The 21,176-nt window shown below is 36.8% G+C and overlaps 2 long non-coding RNA genes across 2 annotated transcripts; both read left to right on the plus strand.

Moving 5' to 3' along the window:
- Positions 1-210: 210 nt before the first annotated feature.
- On the plus strand, positions 211-19,125 carry LOC141417491 (uncharacterized). Its single transcript, XR_012442068.1, has 4 exons — positions 211-483; positions 4,831-4,961; positions 7,340-7,433; positions 18,307-19,125. It is a non-coding gene; the product is annotated as an uncharacterized lncRNA (long non-coding RNA).
- On the plus strand, positions 11,709-18,297 carry LOC141417492 (uncharacterized). Its single transcript, XR_012442069.1, has 3 exons — positions 11,709-12,944; positions 13,988-14,132; positions 17,398-18,297. It is a non-coding gene; the product is annotated as an uncharacterized lncRNA (long non-coding RNA).
- Positions 19,126-21,176: the final 2,051 nt, after the last annotated feature.

Here is a 21,176-nt window from a genome sequence, read left to right on the forward strand (position 1 = left end):
ATTCTAGAGTCAACTTAGTAATTATTTTGTTTATTTTTATCAGCTTTGATCACACATTGATCATTACACTAGCCTATACAAAGATGGGAATTTATTAAGCTCATACCTTCCTAAATATAGCTTAGCTTCTGAACATTAGCTAATTAGATAAAATCAATTTTACGGAGATATAGAATCAAAATAATTTTGTTTTTTTTTTTTTTCTTTTTCTTTTTTCTTTTTTTTTGCAGTGCTGGAAACTGAACCTAGGGCCTTGTATAAAACATTTTTCAAAACAATAATCTGGATTACATGTGAACTAAACAGACAAAATTTGATATTCAAGCTACCTGCCTCACATACAATAACAAATTATTTACTTACTTAGTTTTGTTGTATCTGTATCTTTGCTTCTTTGCTTATTTATACATTGAAATTTACTTTTTAAGATGAAAACATGTTTCAAAGACTCTCTTGAGGAGGAACAACTTTCTACAACATAAGGTGAGAAAAGCTTTAGTTCAGAGATTAAGAGCTGTGGCTTTCCCTAGGCCTTGCTCAGTCATTATTTACATGACAGGTCATTTTCACATTCTGTTAGTCATTACCTTATAAACACAAAATTGAATAAAAGAAATCAGACATGAAAGACTAAATATAGTATGAGTCTGTTTATTGTGAGTAGGACAGCAGCTGTTTGGGAGGGCAGATAATAATGATTGGGAGGGAGTAGAAGGGTTTTTGGTTTCTGGAAATGATTATTTATTTATTCTGGATGCTGGTTACATGGTGGGTTGTTTTTTAATGTAACAATGAAATGACACTTTCCTGCATGAGTTTTGTTTTTGAGACAGTGTTTCATTATGTAGCCTAGGATGGTCTTGAACTTGTGATTTTCCTGTCTCTGCCTCCTGAATTCTGGGATTACAGCAAATGCCACCAATTCTGGCCATTTAAAATATTTTTTAAAAAATGAAGAGTGTTGATAATTTTTTTTACTAGTAGTGGTTTCATCAAAAATTCTGCTATCCTGTGAAAATTTCTTTTTTATAACAAGATTCTCATCATAAATCAAGTACTTTAGGTGACTCAGTGACATCATTTTCAGAATTTATGAATGTCTCTTGTGCAGTAATAGATTTCTATTTGCTTTTTATATTTTCCTGCTTCCCTTCCCCCACCATGTTCACTCTTGGGGATGTCACATGTGTCTCCCAATAATCTTCCTATCCTCACTTCTCATTTTCTCCTAATCTGCTGCAGGCTAGAGAAGTAACAGACAATCAAGTTTATCAAATCCTTGATAAGAATAAGCTTGATTATCTGTTACCATCAAATTTTCCAGTAAATCCAGTAAAGATCTGAGTGACTCCATTGTTCAGGGTTAAGGATGCTAAAAATCTGACCTTCGAATAATGAAGCAGTTTGGTATGTACGCCACTTCAAAAAACAGTAACTTCAGAGAGAATCTCAAATTTATACAGTGGCTTTCTACACAGACAGGGATTATTTTGGCAGAATCCTCAGAAGACTTTTTTGTTATTTTACTCTATTTTTCAATATTTCCAAAGATTTTCTAAAACTACTTTGTTGCTAACCCAAAGATTCTATCCCCAAATATTTATTGTTAACAAAATTATTTGTTCTTCCTGTATTTTTAAATGCTCCATACCTACCCCATTGTAATTTCTGAACATTGATGGATGCTCCACTGGTAGATCTCAACTTTAGCTTTTATTTTTTTTAATTGTTGTACTGGAGGTACATTGTGGCATTTACAAAAGTTCTTACAATATACCAAATATACCATAGTTGAGTTCACCCCCTCCACCATTCTCCTTTACTTACCCTCCCCTCCATTCCTGGAATAGTTTCAACAGGTATCATTTTCCAATTACATACATGTGTACACAGTATTTGCACTATAACTTTAGTTTTATATCAGAGTCACCTGGGAGCATCAAGCAAAGGTACCATCTTGAGAGGTTGTGATTCAGTAGGTCTGGAGTAGCCTCAGTATTTTTGCACAGCTCTGACAAGTGATGTGACTCCACAGCCACAGCTAAGAAACATGGTGGCACCTTTTCTACATGACAACCCTTTCCTTCCTATATTGGAACACGACCCTCTTATTTTCTCTTCTTTCTAAGTCACATAGCTCTGGTTCCTTCAACTGCTCATGGGCTTAGTTTGCACGTCTGTCATCATGTTGGTCACCATCCCTGAATCTAACTCTCTTAATACGTTGTAGAGATGTAGCATCCAAGCTGCAAACACGGTTTATTAGAGCCAAACCAAACTCTTCTCTTTGATGATCTAGACTCTAGGCTTTTATTGCTGTAGTCTAATGATATATTTCCTTTAAAAAAGAAGTCATGTGGTCTGCTATCTTACACTGAAGGTGTCATGAGTATAAGACATCAGTATATTTAGTGAGAATAAACAGATGTAAGTTATATAGTGAAAGCTGTAAACATTTTATTATCTTGCCTTATTTTCTCCAGTCATGATCACCACTGTGGCAGAAGTTGCCATTTCTGCTCTGACTCTCTGACTCTTCTTTCCTCAATCCCCCCATGACTATAATATGGTTATGAGCCACAATTCCAGTATGTGTTTACTGTTCTTAATGAGTAAGTGCTGAAGGAAACATTTTGCAGTATTGGACCTTGTTTTCCTCACAAACTTGGGCTGCCAGTTAGGCCAGGTGAGAGGGAAAACTGCACGTTACAGCCACCACTCTTTGGTTTTTGGTTTTGAAGACTATTTGGGGGCTGGCAGAGTGGCTTAAGTGGTAGAATGCCTGCCTAGCAAGTGTGAGGTCCTGAGTTCAAACCCCAGGGCTGCAAAAAGAAAGAGGCTATTTTGTGTGGATCCTTTCTGGGATTTGATTGTTACACACATTCCTGCGATTGGGTGCTTTTAATTCTCTTTGAACACAGAGCCACCTGTTTACTGGCACACAGAAGCTAGACCAACTCCTGGAGCTCTGACATTTAAATACTCTTGGTGACAGGAGCCTGGGATGTCTCTGCCTAAGCTTCTGACAGCCAACATTTGGCATGCTATGAGTACATTACCCTGATATGTTTCCTCTTGTTGGTTTGGGTCTGGAATTACATTTGGATCTTGATTCTGTTACCTATGTCAGTTTTAAACTATCTGAAAATTTCATGACTCCTTTGATGTCATAAATCCTGAATTGATACATTGGGAATTTCAGGTTAACAGCAGAGAACTGAAAACAAACACACTTGATGCGTGTAAGTGGATATCAGTCTACTAATTCATTCTGTTTGGTTGTGGCTATTCAGTCAGTCCACACTCTTTTATTTTGCTTTTAGCAGTATATTGTGAAGTATACACTTGCATATTTTTGTATACAATATGGAAGTGCCCCAGACAAAAACATAGAGCTTAGTAAATCATCACAAAGCAAGCTGCATAACTTTTGGCTACATCAGGAAATAGAAACTGTCCCCACACTATCAGTCTTTACCCTCTTCTTTCCCTCACCCCAAATTTTTATGGAAATCACTGCTTTGCTTTATAGTTTTGACCCCTTGGCATGAGAGTTTAGCTTTTCATATTTTTTAAAGGGTCATATAAATAGGCTCAGATAACATGTCTTCTTTTGTGACTAGTTTGTCTTCTGGTATGCATTGTGGTGTCTCAATGAATACAAGATTTTAATATAGCCTAATTTATCAATTTTTTTCTCCTATGGCAAACATTCTTTCCCTACCCAGATCACGAAAATAAACTCTTAGTTTACATTTTAGAGACTTTTCCTTTCCACACATAGATCTGCAGTGTATGTAGAATTATTTTTGAATGGTGAAAGGTAGACTACCAAGATTAGGACTGCTCACCGAGAAGTCACACTGTCACTGCTCTGTACTTGTTCCCCTATTGTAACCCAAGCAGTCATGTTTCAAAGGTATTGCAATGATCACAATGTCTTAGTTATTGGAGATTTTAATAAGACTTGATATTAAAGAGACCAAAACCTTCCATCTTTCTCTTCTTCAAGAGTGACTTGCCTACTTTGTGTCATTTATATTGCCAAACAAATATTGGAACCACTTCAAAACAACATTGTTTCAAAAAAAGGAAAATCACCTTGGCATTTTATTTAGTATATTATTGAATCAGCATAAGAAGATTTGATGATTTTATAATATTGAGTCTTAAAAGCTTTAAATGTGGTATATAACTGTATTTAAATTATCTTTTACCAGTATTTGATAGTTGTATGTTGGAAGTTGCACATAAATTGTCAGATTTACATCTAGATATTTGAAGATTTGGTTGGGTGATTTATCAAGTAGTATAAATTTTAATTTCTTGTTTCTTCCTTGTACATAGAAATGCAATTGATTTGGGGTGTGTATGCCTTTCATAAGACACCCTTGCAAAGTTCACTTGTGAGTTCTAATGGCATTTTATAGATTCTTTTTGAAATTTTAATATTTTTGCTTCTTTATTTTTAATTCAAATTTCATTTATTTTACTTGACTTACTGACTAGGACTTCCTAGAACAATGTTGAATAGAAGTAGTTACAGTAAACAACATTAAATTGCTCCCAATCTCAAAAGAAAAAAATGCAACATTTTAGCAGTAGGTATGATTCATGCTATAGCTTTTGTAGACAATTCTGCTATGATTAAGTAAGTTTTCTTTCTTTTTTTTTTTTTTTTTTTTTGGCAGTACTGAGTTTGAACTCAGGGCCTTAGGCTTGCTAAGTAAGTGTTCTGAAACATGAACCACATCTCCAGCCCTTTTTGCTTTATTTTTTTAGATAGGGGCTTGCCTTAGCCATGATCCTACTACTTATGTCTCTCTCTAGTAGGTGGGCTGCCAAGTTAATTTGTTGAGATGGGATCTGCTAACTCTTTCCCTGGGCTGGCCTTGAACCAAGATCCTCCCAATCTCCACCTCCCAAGTAGCTGGGATTACAGACATAAGCCACAGCACCAGGTAAGTAAGTTTTTTTCTATCTTTGCCAAGTGTTTATTTTTTAATAATGAATGCAAGTTATACTTTATTAAATATTCTTTTTTCATTTATTAAGATAATCTGATACATTTCTCTTGTTCTATGTGTTGAATATAGTGTCTAATTTTCTTGTAAAATCAATCTAGAATTCCTAGAATAAAACTTAGGCTGGTTTATTGTCCTTTGAATACATTGTCAGATTCGATTAGCTAATATTTTGCTTAGGACTTTTGCAACTAAGTTTGTAAGTGAGAACAGCTAGTAATTTTCCTTGAACTGTCCTTGTCAGGTTTAGAATCAAGGTTTTATTGACCTGGTAAAATGATCTAGGAAGTATTTCCTCTTTTTATATTTCCAAGATTAATTATATTCTATGTCTTAAGTGTTTGATATAATTCATTAAAGAAACAATTGGGGGTAGAATTTTATTTGTGAAAGTATACTTAATTAGAAAATCAATCTCTTAAATATGATAGAACTATTAAGAACTGTATTTCCCATTTTGCTCAAAATATTCAAAGTTATTAGCACAAAGTTGATATGTTTTTCTGCTTTTCCTTTTATTGTCAGTAAAGGTATATCTTGTATATTTTTAAATATTTTCTAATTCCCATTTTGTCTTGTTACTTGATTCTTTGGTTAGCTGCCTTTCTGGATATCCACAGAACAAGAAAAGTTATTTTAGTTTATTTTTACATCAATTTCTAACTCAATTTTGTTGTGACCAGTATGATTTCAAGTCTTATAAATTTGTTGACAATAAAATTAACTAATAGTTATTAAAGTAACATAATACACTAATAGATATGAAAATGCACAAAACAATTGAAATTTAATAAGGCTTGTTTTATTGAATTTTGTTTTGTTGGCCTAGCATATTTTCCTCCCAAAATTATTGTGCTATTAAATGACATTTTTATCAGTATTATGTTCAGTTATGTATCAGTGTCTTAATAGTTGAATTTGTGCAAATCTTTATCCAAACTGATTCATTTGCTTGGTTGACTGGTGTATAAATAAATGTGTTAAAATCCCTGATAATGATTGCAGAGCTGTTGACGTCTCCTATGTGTTGGTTGATTTCAGTTTTATGTATTTTTTTCAGCTGAAGCTTGAGATAATTTTCTTTAATATTAGCCTATAGGTGGTTATGAAAAGAAAACTATGCTTGAAAAAATAGCTCTATGTTACCTTAATTCTTGAAGTATAAATGGCAATAGAATTCCATATCATCAGTTTTTGGTTCTTAGACTTTTTAGATGTCACCTGATGTTATGTAAGTTCATAGTTTTCCTGATGAGTATTCGGCTCAATGAATTTTTGCTCACAAAATGCATTGTGGCTTTTGCTACTGTTAAGACTTTATTGCTATTTTCAGTTTTTAGCAGTTTTACTTTGAGCTGTCTAGCTTTAGGCTTCTTTTTTGTTTTGAATTTTTACAGGTTTCTTACTGTTTACACAGTTTGGGAGAATTTCCTCACTTGCTGCTTCTTTCCAATACTCTCCATATGCTATGGGTCTCCAATACACACAGATTCACTCTTTTTTATTTATTAATTTTTTTTGTTTTTTGCTGTGCTGGGACTCAAACCCAGGACCTTGTGCACTCTAGGCAAGTGTTCTACCACTGAGCTACATCCCTAGCCCATCACTCTTTTTACTGTATTTCTCTCTCACTTACTATTCTGCCTCCCATCTTTTTGCCTTCTTACACTTTGTTCTAGATTTCCTTTTCTCTATTATCTCTAGTTCACTAATTCTGCAGTTGGTATAATCTGCTACTAATGAATTCATTTAGTTCATTTAGTTCTTATATTGTCAGTATTACAACTACTATGAGGCTCGTTTTTGTAGTTACCTGATCTCAGTTGAAAATTTTAATTTGTCTTTATATCTATTGATAGAGCAAACGTAGCTGCTTTTTGTTGAATGCAATATCAGGAGCCCCATTATTCCTCAGGCCCCACTGCTCGTGATTCAACCATGTGAAAGGTCTTTCCTCAGGGGTCTCCAGCGTACCTTGAAATCTAATCTCTTTCTCACTAGTTTAGAGAGACATTCAGCAGCACCACATATTCCTAGGTTCTTAGCAGCTACCGCTGAGATCTGAAAAGGTACCTAGAAGATAAACAGCTCCAAAAGGCTGGCTTTACTTTCATAGGGATCACTTTTCTGCCAGACCTTATTTCAGTAATTATTCATTTCTTTTTCTCCTTCAAATGCTATCCTATGAAATAAATTTTAAACGTATTTTGTGCAGTTATGCTAGCTGTCTGTAGCAGGAATGTTGTTGCACTCCCTATTCTACTATTACCAGATATAGGAGTCCCCAAATGTGCATATTTTTCTTTCATCCACAGGTACAGCTACAGATGGTTCCAGGTGCTTCCTGATACCAAGAGATTTTTTTAATGATTTTCTCCAAAATGAGTATAAAATTGATGTTAAAGAAGGGTGAGAAGGATTGAATGTACTTGGCTTCACATTAGTGATTTCATTCAAGTTCATTTGATTACAATGTTCTATGTTGTGTATGTGTTGTGTTTGTGTATATACCGTTCTGTATTTCAAGTCTTCATTAATCGTGTCATTTACCTTTAACTGTTTGAAGCTCATTGTGCCTTCATGTGGTTTTGACAACGGAAATATGCCATATACACTATGGCTATCACCCAGATTTCTGATTCTTTAGTTCAGTTTTTCAGTGGCATTTGTAAACTTAGCAGTGAGATAAGAAGTATTATGAACTTCTATTAAATTAAAGGTCTAGTTTATTAGGGTATATCGTGCATTATTGAAGAGATGGAAACGTGTGCTTCCTACAAGGTCAGTTTGTCACTGACATGTCAAGTTAAAGAAAAATTGTACTGGCTACTTTAAACTATGTAACATAGATTATTCTCGAGTGAACTCTGATAAGAAAGTTGAAGTGTCACACATGATGCATGGAATATGACAGTAGAGAATAGTGGTGGGGTGGACCAGGACAATAAGGTTCACCCACCTTGGCAGGGAAGATTATTTTTAAATTGACATTATTTGAACTGCCATAGTATATAAGTAATAAAAGGAAGCCTGATCTGTAGCTTGATTTCTTATTGAAATCTTGTTTTAGGCCTTCCACAGATAATACACTCTCTTAATGCCTATACTTAGAAGGAACCACTCCCTCTTCACAGGACAAGTGGGCCAAACCCAGACTAAATGCTAATGAGCAGGTAAATATTAAAAATCGGAGGACTATAACTGTTATTTTGTCGTATAGCTTTAGAATTACAAAAGAAATAATAGAGTAAAGTAAAGCATAAGTGATCAATAGTTACATACTTACTTTCAATCCTAATGTGACTATGTATCCTGATCTAATAAACGTAATCAGGATAAATGAGTTAAGTCAAAAGCAATATGAGTCTTTTCAAAAGAATATCACAAGGGTATATGCAAAGAATTCATTGTTAAGATTCAAATGGCCTTTTAAAGCTTTTAAGCCTTTAATCTATGAAACTCTGTTTCTTAATCTAAAAATAACATTTATGATTTTTGACTATGAGATGGTTGTGAGAATAAGAGATACAGAAAATGGAAGCACCTTGAAAACCTATGTGCAACATAAGCTCATATTTTATAATAATAGTGAACAAAGACATAATAGATTTTGTATAACAGGACATTTCATTCATATTAAAGTGTTCCCAGCAGTTTCTGTGGAATGGCTAAGTTTTATTTTACTTGCTCAGTCTCATTTGTTTCTATGGCTACTCCATTCTTACTCTAAAATAAAATTTATTCAAGCAAAAAGCCTGTTGTCTATATTCAGTCATTTAGAAAATAATCAATTGTCACTTTTATCTGTTTGTAATCCTAGCACATACTGACTAACAAAACAAAAAAGAACATACTGTTTCCCTTCCATCTCTAGTTTGTCTAATATACTTTAAGTTGAATGATACAGACTGAATCATGACTATGACTCCAAAATTGTTCTATTTATTTGATACTTTTATGTAATTGAATTTTAAATTTGTCATCTTTAATGTCTTGATCTATAAAATGATTTAATTTCACCTACTGTATTTGAAATCTTTGCTTATGTAAGTGTACTTACATAAATATTTTTGTTGCCCATTACTGTGTTTTGGCAATACTGTGGTTTGAACTCATGGCCTCACACTTGCTAGGCAGGTGCTCTACCACTTGAATCACTCCACCAGTCCTGCCCATTACTTTTTGATGAAATTTTTTTAAGAAAGTAGATACATTCAGTTTAAATTATATAATCAAATTGAAAATGAGAGAAAGCAAGTAAAACACATCAAAGATCTCACAGTTCCTAAATTTTGAAGTAGGTCTGAAGCTATCACTAAAATATAAAAAATAACCACCGTTGACTTTAATAGTATATATATCATTCCTGGGATGATAAATAGCATATGAGAATTTGGAAGCAGTTCTTTTGGAGAAGACATACAGAGAATATTTCTTTCTTTTCTATTTCTTTTCTATTTTTTTAATCAAATTATCTTTTAGAAGGATCTTCATAGTTAGTTTCAGGTTATCATTTTCTTGCAACTGAACTTACATGTGTGTTTCCCTGAAATCTATTCCTTACAGTGGCCAAGACTATTATTTAGGTTCTGGTAGTATTTTTTGCAGCCATCTTTTCACCAGCTTTTCTTTCAACAATCCACACAAACACATTCACACACACATTATTTTAAACCATAATGACAGATGGATTTTGAGCAATCAGATTTTCTGCTTAGTGTCTCAAGTGGCTTCTTATTATGGAACAGAACTATTCCAAAGTTTTTTGTCCAACACATTCAGAAAATCCTGCCCAATATTTGCATTCATAGAACTCTATTTAAGTTCTTGGTAAACTTACCAAGTGAAAGTGTTAACATGTTTTAGTTTAGGAAGGAAAAAAAATGGTTAAAATTAACTCGAAGGAACACTCCAGTGAGGCAGTTAGTATCTGACACCACTCAGAAGCACTTAACGTGAGGTGATGTACAGGAGTCTGGCATTTCATGTAAACTTCCAATAACCACTAATAATTATTAATATTGAGGAGATGAAATGTATCTCATATTTTAAAAGTTTACCTTTCTGTTCAGAAAAAAGATTCCATCAACATTAAGAGATATATATTCAATCAGAAAAAGATGGGAAGCACAGCCAAATAAAGAGTTTTTGCTCCCATTTTGTCACTTATATATTGTGTTTTGAACATACAATAACTCTCTAAGTTTCTATTTCCTCATCTCTAAACTAAGAATATTAAATTGTTTGGACTTTAAGATGATTCAATTCTTTCTCAGCAGAAAAAGAAATGAGATATTAAGGGAAATGAAAAGCATATCCAACCCTTTCCTCTAATTAGTTTTGAGCAGTAAGAATACTCTCTCTTTGTTGGCTGGGTAAACCAAAAATTTAAAAGGCTTCTGAAGACAAAAATGGCTGAAAGCCACATGGTTGTGGAGCCAAATGTGCCCTGAGGAAAGACATTTGACTTTTTCAGTTAAGAGAAATGGAGTAAGTTGAAAAAGAATATGTTAAACAAGAATTTTGAATATTAAGAGTTGGCACAAATTCTAAATATTTAAGAACTGGAAAGAAAGGCATTTCTTCTGAAGTGTTCTGTAGAACTATTTAAACCATTTTAACTACAACATTGTATGACATTAAATAACTTGGACATTATTTTTGCATATGAACTTGTGTTACATCTCCTTTTCATTTCACAACCAACTTCTCTAAAATGCATCCTATATTCATTGGAACTACTCTTGATTCCCCCACACCTCAACCCATTGCCATTGGGATTTCTTAATTCCACTTTGCTGACACTCCTATTGCCAAAATCACCAGTAAGCTATTTGTTACCAGATACAATAAACATATCTCCTTTGTATTTTGATCTGACATCTCTACAGCACCAAAACACTCTCCTTGAAATGCTTCTACCTCAAAGCCTTCTTGGCACCACCTTCCTAGTCCTTTCAGGCTTTTCTTCTCCTTTCCAGTCTCTTTTGTGGATTGCTTTCCTTTTGTCCACCCACTAGTTACTCCAGAGACACCTGCACACCCATGTTTATTGCAGCACTATTCATAATAGCCAAGTTATGGAAACAGCCAAGATGCCCCGCCACTGACAAATGGATTTTAAAAATGTGGTATTTATACACAATGGAATTTTATGCAGCCATGAAAAAGAATGAAATGTTATCATTCACAGGTAAATGGATGGAATTGGAGAAACTCATTCTGAGTGAGGTTAGCCTGGCCCAAAAGTCCAAAAATCATATGTTCTCCCTCATATGTGGACATTAGATCAAGGGCAAGCACAACAAGGGGATTGGACTTTGATCGCATGATAAAGCGAGAACACACAAGGAAGGTATGAGGATAGGTAAGACACCCAAAAAATTAGATAGCCTTTGTTGCCCTCAACGCAGAGAAACTAAAACAGATACTTTAAAGCAACTGAGGCCAATAGGAGAAGGGGACCAGGAACTAGAGAAAAGTTTAGATCAAGAAGAATTAACCTAGAAGGTAACACACATGCAACAGGAAATTAATGTGAGTCAACTCCCTGTATAGCTATCCTTATCTCAACCAGCAAAAACCCTTGTTCCTTCCTATTATTGCTTATACTCTCTCTACAACAAAATTAGAGATAAGGGCAAAATAGTTTCTGCCTGGTAGCAAGGGGTTAGGGTGGGTAAGTGAGGGGGTGAGGGGAAGGGGAGAAAATGACCCAAACATTGTATGCATATATGAATTAAAAAAAATAGAAAAGTGTTGGCTCAAAATAAGTAAAGTAAGAAAGGACTGATCAGGAGTAGCCTTTCAGCAATGAAGGAAAATTCTCCTAGTATCCTAGTTTGGCTGGAACACCTGATAATTCACTTAGTTTGGAAAGACAGCAGCCTAAGAATGTGTATGGATTTATGTGTGATGTGCTGAAATGGCCTGAGTGGTTAGCATAATTTCTCTCTTAATTGTCTAGAAATACTGTAAAAAAGAAGTCACAGACTAGTTGATTTCAACAACAGTACTTTATGAACTTGCAGTTCTGGAGGCTGTAAGTGAAAGATCAAGCTGCTGCAGGGTTGGTTTCTCTTGAAACCTCTGTCTTTGGTTTGCTGGTAACCACCATCTTCTTGTCTCTTTACATGATTGTCCAGTTTTGAATTAACATGCTTGGTGTTTGTCTGTGTTTCTTATCCTCTTCTTATAAAGACATAGTCAGATTGACGGTCCTATCCTGATATCCTCATTTGAATTTTTCTCTTAAATTCCTATCTCCAAATGTAGTCATGCCCTTAGGTACTGGGGGTGTGGGGGAGAATCTAAGAATCTAGAGGGAGGGGAAAATAATTAAGTCCATAAAATCTTCTCAGGATCCAGATGGAAAGAAGCTGAAAGATCAGAGACAAGAAGTTTTGAGGAAAAAGATATGTGGATAGACCTTTGCACAAGAGTACTGATTATAAAGTTTTTTTTTTCCATACATACACTCAGAAACGTACATACACCATAGAAGAGTCACAATCATAGAGGCACAGGGTTCCAGGAAACTGAGGCAGAAGCACCAACATGAGGAAGGTGCCAAAGAGAGAAATGCACTTTTTCTAAGATGACCCTTGACTCTGCTTTCCCCAGAGCAGGATGCACTGCACTGGCAACAATACAGGAAGGAAGGGAGCATGACAAGGTAACAATGGCACTGGGCCAAAAATTGAGAAGGCTGAGTTTGGGACCAGGCTTTGCCTTTGAATAGTTGTGTGCTTTTGGTGAGGCAATTTCCTTTTCTAAATACAGGACTAATAATTACTGCCATGGAAAACTCAGAACAATTGTGAACGCCAAATCTAAAAAATTCCGCTTATCAGAATTGCCTCATGGAATATAAAACTCTATATAAACATAAAATGGTCAAGTGAACCATCATGTTTAAAGGTATTAATAGAAGTAAACACCTGCCCCTGAGTCAGATAGCTATTAGCATTCAATACTTGCCAGCACTGAATATTGTCACTGTTGTTTAATTTTTTATTTCATTATGGTAAGAAAACTTAGCATGAGATCTACCCTTTTAACAAAATTTTAAGTGTACCCTACAGTACTGGGTTCCCTGGGCTCAGCACTATAGGGTAGATTTTTAGAACTTACTCGTGGTGCCTCATGAACACTTCATGCCCACTAACTAGAAACTTTCCATTCCCCTCCTCCAAGGCCATGGACCACACAATCCTACTCTCCGATCCTCTGAACATGACTATTTAGTGCCATTGAGAGGTGAATACAGTATTTGTCCTTCTGTGTGTGACTGGTTTATGGTGCTAAGCATAATGTCTTCAAGGTCCATGAATGTGGTCACTTTGCAGGATTTTGTTATGTTTTTAGACTGAAGGTTATATTCCCTTGTATGTATATACAATATTAGTCCTGGTAGATTCATCCATCCATGGATATTTAGGTTGTTCCAATCTTGGCTTGAGTGCTGCTGCAGTGAACATTGATTGGTGTTCTAATACCCCTTTGAGATTCTGATTTCAATTCTTTTTGCTAGACACCCAGAAGTAGGGTTTCTAGGTCATATGTAACAATATTTATAATTTTTTAGGTACTTGCTTACTGTATTTCATAGTAACTGAACTCTCCCACCAAAGCTAGACAACTCTCCACATTCTCTGAATGTATTTTTTATTTAGATGATGAGTGCTATCCTAACAGGTGTAAAATGATATCTCATTTTGATTTTGTGTGTGTGTGTGTGTACTGTGGATTCATGCTTGCTAAGCAGGCACTCTCCACTTGAACCATATCTCCAGTCCATTTTGTCCTAGTTATTTTGCAGATAGGGTCTCCCTTTTTGCCCAGGTGTGCCTGAACCATAATCTTCCTATTTTAAATGTCCTGCTGTGGCTAGGATGACAGACAGTTGCTACCACATCTAGCTCTTTTCCATTGACATGATGTTTTACTAACTGTTTGTCTAGGCTTGTCTGGAATTATAATCCTCTCACATAGCTTGGGATGACAGGCTTGTGCCACCACACCCAGCTATTGGTTGAAATGGAGATCTCACAAGGTCCCTGCCCAGGTTGGCCTCAAACCACAATTTGATCCACCTCAGCCTACCAAGTAGGTGTATCACGTATATCATGTATAGCTTGATTTGCAGCTCTGATGATTAATGATGTTGATAGTGTTTTCATATACCTGATGGCCATGTGTATGTCTTTTTGGAGACACGTCTATTCAAGTTTTTACCCATTTTAAAAAATTGACTTATTAGGATATTTTGAGTACTGTTTTTTATTTTAGCAGTTGTAATAGCTATATTGTGAATGCCACCTTGGTCTTAATTGTGATTTCCCTAATGACTAATCGTGCTGACCACCTATTGATATGCTCACTGACATTCATATATTCTTTCTGGTAAAATTTCGCTATCTTCTGCCCATTTTCTAATTGGATTTTTTCTTGTTTTACTGTTGAGTTTTAGCTTTTCTGTACATTAGATATGAGTTCTCTATTAAGATGTGCATTTCAAATATTTTCTCCCTGTCTGTAGCTTGCTTTTCCATCCTTTTTAGTGGTCCTTAATGGTGCCACATGTAGTGGGGAATACCTGCAAACCCAGCTACAGGCAGAGATAAGGAGGGTCACAGTTTGAGGCCAGACCCAGGCAAAAAGCATGAGACCCTATCTGAAAAATAACTTAAGCAAAAAGGACTGGGGTATGGCTCAAGTGACAGAGTACTTGCCTTGCAAGCACAAGGTCCTGAGTGCAAACTCCAATACCACCTACATATATAGAGAGATTAGACATAGATACAGATATAAACATTTTTCTTTTATGTATCTTACTTTGTGTCCCAATAAGAACTCTATGAACACTGAGGGTTTTGTCTTATGTTATCTTCTGTCAGTTTTATAATTTTGCATTTAAATCCATTTAAATTTAATTTTGTATGATGTTTGGATTATTTTTCCCCTGTGGCAGGTGAGGGACAGCTATGGATTTCCAGTTGGTGAAATACCATTTGCTGACAACATTGTCCTTTGCACCTTTCTCAAAAATCAATTGTCTGCATTTATATGGAGCTGTTTTTGGATTCTCTGTTCTACTCCTTGCAAATACAATAATCTTGATCTCTACAGCCATTTATTAAGTCCTGAAATAAGATAGAATGGTCTTCGTCCTTCCTTGTTTTCTAAATTGACTTGATTACTCAATATCATCTTTCCATGTAAAACTTTAATGAACTGTATCACTCATTTCTTATCATTTTGCCTACAGGGAGTTTTCTTCTTTCTCTCTTTCTTTCTTTTGTATTATTTACATTTCTTTATTGCCTCCTCCCATTGTCTTGGAAGTTACATGATATTTTACTCTTCTTGTAGCACACTTGTCCTAGAGGTTATAAATGTCTTAACTTCATTTTTGCCTCTACCCTCTTCCTAGACAATCTGAAAATAAATTATTTTATTCTCCCAATTTATATGATGGTCTATTTTTATTTTATACACACAATATTAAGTGAATATACATATATATATCTTTTCATGCCTTTTTTGAATTGTTGCATTGGGGGTGCATTGTGACATTTACAAAACTTATTGCAATATACCCATAGTTGAATTCTCCCCATCCATCATTCTCCTTTATTCTCCCCTCCCCCATACCTGGAATAGTTTTAACAGGCCTCATTTTTCCATTTACATGAACTTCTTAGCTTCCACATGGTCTTGTTTATTTTTTACCTAAACAATGCTCTTTGCTGGGTGTGGTGGCACTTTTCTGGGTGTGTGGTAGTCCCAGAACTCAAAAGGTGATACAAGAGGATATGAGGACAGCTTGAACTACATAGTGAGACCTTGTCTCAAAAAAAAAAAAAAGAACCCAAAAAGAATGTTCTTTAAGCATTTCTTTCATTATTGGCCTGCTGGGTAAAGGAAAAATTTGTTTTGAATATTTTCACCTGACCTGTATTCTATTTTATCGATTATTTCTTTAGCTATATCTGAACTGCTATTAAACCTCTCCATTGAGTTATTAATTTGGGTTAGTGTATTTTTTAAATTTAAACTTCCACTTTAGAACTTTATAATTGCAGTATAAAGTTTTTATTTTTTGCTTTCAGAATTCTTCATAGTGTCTCTTTTCTCCTTGAACAACACAAAGTACAGTTATTCCAAAGGTCTATGCCTGACAACACCAGTATCTGTAACCTTCCCAATGTTTCTACTCTAGTGTTTCCATTCACTTCATCCATGCGACCTTGTCTAATTGTGTGTAAGGATTTTTCCCTTATGTGCCAGATGGGGTTTGTAATATTTTTTATAGAAATGCAGTGAGGACTAGGATGGTATTATCACTCATTAGGAAGTAATTGTGTTCATTTCTACTAAACACCTATGGGTATCTGCAATCTGGGATGTCCTCAATTTAACTGTGGAGATTAAGAAGCTTCTAAAATGAGCTTCTATTCTTTGAGAATATTTTTACTTATCATTTACACTTTCCCCTTGCTCTTCAGGAATCCCAAACCCTAGGAAACCAAGGCCCACCAGTATTTTCCCTTTCTCAAAACTTGAAGTGTAGTTTTTGTATTCTTAGCCCTCTAAGCCTGCCAGATGGGCTGTTCAGCCTCTTACCTGTCCAGCTGAGCTAGAAAAATTGGCCTTAATCACTGGTCTCTATCCTTCATCTTGCTCTCTGCTATTTTCAGTCCCCTTACTTCCTGGGCTCATTGTCTACTTCACTCCTTGAACTCTTCAGGTACTGACTGTTCTCTCGCTTCATCAACTACAAAGCCTTTGCCACACAGTGCCCCTGAAGCAAAAGCAGCAAAACTCCCATGGGAATCAGATGCTCACAGTGCTTCCTCCTCTCTCCCCTGCCCGTCCTCATGTGACCAAAGACGTCCGAGTCGGAGTCACTACTGCACATTTTTGCAAGTATGGCACACAGTGAAGCTAGTTCAGACTTTCTTTGTGCTGCTAATAGATGTCAAGAAACTTTTGCCTTCTCTTCTCTCACATTTCTATGGAAGGCTTTCTGCTACCATCTGGCCTCTCTCCTCATTCCTTTCCCATGCTTCCTTATGGAAGGATGAGTTCAATGTGATGTGAACCTGTGGGAAGGTCCTGAGGGCTGTGATATCTTGCAGAGATAGTTTTCTGTACAGAGCATTGCATTCTCTCAGTTATGTGAGATGTCCCCTGCAAGTGGAATTTCTATATTTTTGAGTGGGAGATTTGATTCACTATGGATAGTAGAGAAGATATTAGATGCCCATTTGAGCACAAATTAAATTGTATTCCTTGATGCAGTTTTTATCAGTAACGGTAGTAATATTTTGCTCTCCCTTTGTTTCACTTGTATCTCATATTTCAATAGGTTCCAAACTGAGGATGGGGGAAAGAGGATGTGATTTGATTATCTAAAAGCCCCCAAGCAGTGACTGACCAAAAACTTCCTCCTGACTGTAAGTTGGTCTATGGAGGAAGGTTTCATCCTCATCTTTATGTGTGTCATCACCCCAAGTCACACCTGCAGCTTCAAGCAATAGTAGTGATTCATTCATCCATGTGGTTTTTCCTCCCTATTGCTACATGTTATTCATGGACTGAGATTAATGATGAAGTCATAGTGAACTGAAAACAAAGGATGTGGAGGAATTGTCTCATGGACACAGAGACCGACCATCAAGGAATGGAGCAAAAGCAGCTGAGCAACCTGTGCCTTCTGCCCACAGCTATCATATCCAAATTTACTTTCTCTAACCATATTATTAATTGTAGGTTACATTTTTGAGGAAATGTCTTGTTATGTAGGCTTGGATGGCCTTGAACTCACCATTTAGCTCACGTTGGCTTGGAACCTGGTGATTCTCCTGCCTCAGTCTCCTGAGTTCTGAGATTATAGTATATGTCACTGAATCCAGCAGAAGTTTACATTTTTATACTTGTGACTTTTTAGAATACTTTATACAGTGCTGGAGATGCAGCTCAGTAACATAGTGCTTACCTAGCATGAGCCACGGCCTTCAGTTCAACTCAGCACAAAAAAAAAAAAGAAAATTCATGTAAAAAACAATATACTTCACATTCACCAGTTGAGACCTGATATCATCTAAGCTAAGAGAAAAATTTCCTAAAGCCACCTAGAACAAAAGAGCCTTGACAGTATTAATAATAGTGTGAACTTGGTCCCCAAATCCCAAACTGTGTTTATGTAGACATGGTCATATAGATAAGTCTCCTTTTATCTTAAACATTTCCATGAGCTTTTATTTTCCTTTTTCAGAGAATGTCTGCTCATTGCCACAGCAGTGCTCCAACAGAATGTCTTGGCAACACTCTCTACTGGGTTCAGCAACTCCTTCTGCAGCTGGGATTTCTTAAAAGATGTGAGCAGCATTTGCCTGGCAGTGGTCCAGCAACAAAACAAGCAAAGCTTCCATGGGAATCAGATATTTGCAGAGCATTCCCCCTCTCGCCCCTGCTCTTCCTTCATGTAACCAAGGAGGTCAGAGCCGCTCATGCACATTTTGCCAATTACAGTGCTCACAGTGGAGCTTATATACAGATACAATCCTAAACACTAGGCCCTGCCACACATCACAGGGAACTTCTTGATTACACTGATTGTGGGATGAATAACCTGAATGTGTCAAGTTCAAGGAGTTGCGACAGATCAAGACTGTATCCCCTGTAGCAGACACTTGTCACCCAGTGGGCATGTGTGTGTGTGTGTGTGTGTGTGTGTGTGTGTGTGTGTGTGTGTGTGTTTGGTGAGTACAAGGCTCAGCTAAAGAAATTCCCCAAAGCCAACAAGAGTGTGGAGTGAATAAACATAAAATAAGCATGTAGCTTTTTCTTAACTATAGCCAACAAAGTAAAGCAAAATCCAGCAACAATAGCAGCATACACATACACACAAATCCCCAAATATTCAATTTTTCATGGTTCTGCAGTGATTCATGGAAATTATCCAGAGACAAAGGGAATCCAAGGTAAAAATCAAAAGCAGCAACTTAAAATGCAGCAGTCTTGTCTGGCTAATCCAACTTGAACAAAGCCACTGTAAGAGGTCAGCCTCCATGTCTGGAAAATACTTTGATACTTACAAAAATGGGACCATGCAAATATACCCTTGACTAAAATTCAGCCTTTCACTCCAAGTTGTTTCCACAATCTAATAACCTTCAAGCGAAAGAACTGCACAGTTTTATTGGGCCGCTACAACTTGAAGTAAATACATATGAGAACCTAGAGGTGGAAACATGTGCGGGAAATATCCAAGTGCTACAGAAGACCCTTGCTGAAGCCTTGAAGACAGGCTGTGGGCTTTATTAAAACACAACAATCTTGTATTAATAGAATTTTATGTGATCTTAAAAACTTTCTTGGTGTTGACTCATTTCTGCAAACATCTGCCTTCATTTGGAGGAACTGGTAATATTCCTCCTACCAGTGCAGGCCAATGAGTGACACACACTTCCACCTTTTGATGAGGAAGTTTTAAAACCCACATTAGGCAAAAGGGTGTTTCTCAGAAGAAAAGCAAGCAGTTAGCTTTGACAAAGGGCTATTTGAATCACCCCAGAGCAGTACAGATGCTGGACAGAGAGATGGAGAATGGTTCTAAACCAGATCCACTTGGTTACTTCCTCTCCTTGCAACATTGCTGCAAAAAGAGGAAATGGGGAACCCCAAGCTGAATAACTGTCTTCAGCCAAAGCTGTTAGGAAACTCTCTCAATAACCTATGATATCACCTATGATGACACAGATGTGTCATCTTCCGTATAGAACTTTGTTCCAAAAGCAAGATTTAGAGAGTTTTTTCATGCAGACTATTGATACTAAGATACAAGCCAATGACTTAGGCAAAAAAAAAAAAAAAAAAAAAAAAATGCAACATCTCAGGCAAAGTCCTTCCAGGAATTAAAATTTTGGCATTAACTCCACCAACTAACCAAATAAACAGTACAACACGGTAAGCTTTAGCTCAGATGGAGACTCAAAGTTTGGACCAAAATGTAGGAGCTTCATGTTTCAATTTATCTCTGTCAGAGATCTCCCTGAGTTTGTTTCATTCTTCTCAGCCTTAGAATCCTGACCTATTTAAAAAAGGGCACTGGGGTTGATAATACTTGCAAAGTTTCCAGATATCTGTGTCTGATGCCCCATGAACACATGAAATTAATGTATTTACTCTGCTTATTTTAAAATACAGAAATGTATCTTTATTTTTAAACAAATGGAAATATATCTATACTAATAATGTATCCATAATAATAATGCACAACTGAGGCAGAGCCTCTCAAACAAAGGAAAGTTTAGAAAACTTAGCCACCAAAGACCTCATGGATTTGTCCAGTTTCGGTTGACTCTGCTGCTTGTGTGCCTGGAGTGGCACAGAATCGGCCAGTGAAAGAGCAGCGAATGCTTTAATAAGGGCTGACATCTTGACCCTCTTCTTCTGCTTCTTTGAGCCTCCATTGGTGGGCTGGGATTTGGGTCCTGTGTAGGGTGGGGGGACGGGATGGGTGTTGGAGGAAGGGTTGGTGGTGTCTCCGACTCTCAGCGTCCCCAGACTGGTAGCAGTAGTGAGTGGGTGGTTAAGGCCACTGATGCCAGGGGTGCTGGGATTAGTACTGGGTAGGGGCTGACCAAAAGAGGTGGGTGGTGCAGATGTGGACAGGGTAGAGGGCTGGGGTATCTGGAAGGAGCTCGGGGCCACTGGGTTGTGGGCACCAGAGGGAGCAGAAGCCCCAAGGTGGATTCCCTGAGAGGTCAAGGTGGTGGTGGAAGCGGTGGTGCTGGTGGTGGTGGTGCTGGTGGTGGTGGAGGTGGTGCTGGCCACGCTCTTTACCCCCAAACCACTCATAGGCTTTGAGGAAGACCGACTGGCTGGACCAGTGGTGGTGAGTGTGGCTGAACTAGTGATCATGGGGGGACCGGTAACTAAAGCAGTTGTCTGCATTAAACAGTGGGCTGGCATGTGTAGGAAATTACGAGGTATAATGAGGCCACTTTGGGGCTTGATGGGCGGGATGGTAGTTTTGGTCCTGGGGGGGATGGTGTGGTGAGAAGAGGCTGGGAATGTGCCCACATGTGTGGAAAGAGAGGGTTTGTTTCCCTGGCTTTTCATGGAAACGGCAGAGGTCAG

This window comes from Castor canadensis, chromosome 15 (genome assembly GCF_047511655.1).
Source record: "Castor canadensis chromosome 15, mCasCan1.hap1v2, whole genome shotgun sequence".
NCBI classification, from domain to species: Eukaryota; Metazoa; Chordata; class Mammalia; order Rodentia; family Castoridae; genus Castor; species Castor canadensis.